Source organism: Chrysochloris asiatica, unplaced genomic scaffold (assembly GCF_000296735.1).
Source record: "Chrysochloris asiatica unplaced genomic scaffold, ChrAsi1.0 scaffold00444, whole genome shotgun sequence".
Taxonomy (NCBI): Eukaryota; Metazoa; Chordata; class Mammalia; order Afrosoricida; family Chrysochloridae; genus Chrysochloris; species Chrysochloris asiatica.
Genome location: NW_006408962.1, coordinates 304842 through 306556, shown reverse-complemented (window position 1 = coordinate 306556; position 1715 = coordinate 304842).

Genomic DNA, 1715 nt, shown 5'->3' with positions numbered 1-1715 from the left:
AATGTCCAGTGTTAGCTTTAAGGCACACAAACTATCGCTATCACCTGCTTTAATAGAAATTGCAAGGCTTAAAACTTAGGAGAAACACTCTGGGTACTGTTTGGCAAATCATTTTTTAATGATGGCATACATTGAATAATTAATTGTTTCTTGGTATTTGCTAAGTGAGATTTACAAATAACATGCCTAGTATATGGTCCATATTGAAATCTTATTGTTGGTAAGCACCATGGAGTCGAAACCTCGTATTTGATAAATGTCAATTTATTCCTTTCTGGCATTATTGAGTAAATGGAAACCAAGATTGTATATGCACTGACTGATATTGATGAGGGAGAAGTTTAGCAAAAGAAATTCTTAATTTACCATTATAAGTCATATGAAAAGAGGCATGCATTTTTTTCTTCATCAGTGTGTGTTTGTGCTCCTCCCCTCCCCTTTGTTAATGTATTCAACACATAAGGAAACAACTTTTCAGGTTACAAGTATGCGTTATTGTATTGAAGTTTATTGTTGTTAAGTGCCGTTCAGTTGGTTCTGACTCATAGTGACCCTCTATAAGCTTTTAAAGGAGCAGATGGTGGGTTTGAACTGCTGACCTGTGGTTCACAGTCCAATGCTGACCCTGCAGCACCACACATGTTTAGGCAGGTGAAAATTGTTGGAAAAAAAAGTCGCCAGTATTATCATGAGAATGAAATGTATTTATATTAGCTAAATAACCAAATAGCACAATTCTATTTGAATTAAGGATAAAATGAACCAATTTATATTGGATGTGTAAACCTTTTCTCTGTGTTGTAGTTACATTGTAAATACATTTAGAATCAAGGAACTTATTCATTTAAAAGACTTTTTAATTGGTGTTTTAGGATTGCCTAAAGTAATTATTAAGGAGCTCTGGTAGCTTAGTGATTACAAAATGGGCTGCTAACGTCAAGGTCATCAGTGCAAAACTACCAGTGGTTCCGCGGGAGAAAGATTAGGTGTGCTGCTCCCATAAAGATTTACAGCCTTGGAAACCATGTGCAGGATCACTATAAGTTGGAACCGACTCCACAGTACTTAACAACTACAAAGTAATTATCATAAATAAAACATTTGAAAATATCTTTTAAAACCCATCTGTGTTTTTGTTTGTTTGCAATATAAAACGTATAATCTTTTGAAAGGGATGTCATATTTCTTTGGTGTTTTAGTGGCAGAATCTAAAACTCAAAAACATTGAAAAATAAACCTTAAAGTTCTAACTAGGCAGCAGACAACTGTACTCATATAAGACAAATCAATAATATGAGTACCTGGATTGATAGCAAGGCTCTACATCTTAGAATGAACAAAGACAATGGATAACCTCTGGAGAACTTCTAGATAGTCGTTTTCTCTTATGACTCAGCATGAGGAACCATATATAATATATGTCTCTACATATCATATAAATGCTTAACTCTTAATTGGGAGTTATCGGTGGATGTTGTTATCATTATGTTTCTTCAGTCTGTTGCTGACATACTCTTATGAGAGCAAGTGTAGTACAGTTATCATTGGTTCCATAATCAGTGCTAAAGGTTGTGTCATGTGTCACTACAGCGTCCAAAGGCAGAAACACACTGGACAAACAGAATCCAGCTAACATAGATAATGATATCAGGTTAAGGATAGCTTTTAATGGCCAGCACTATTTCCAATAATAAAATTTCAGAGGAGCTCTGGTA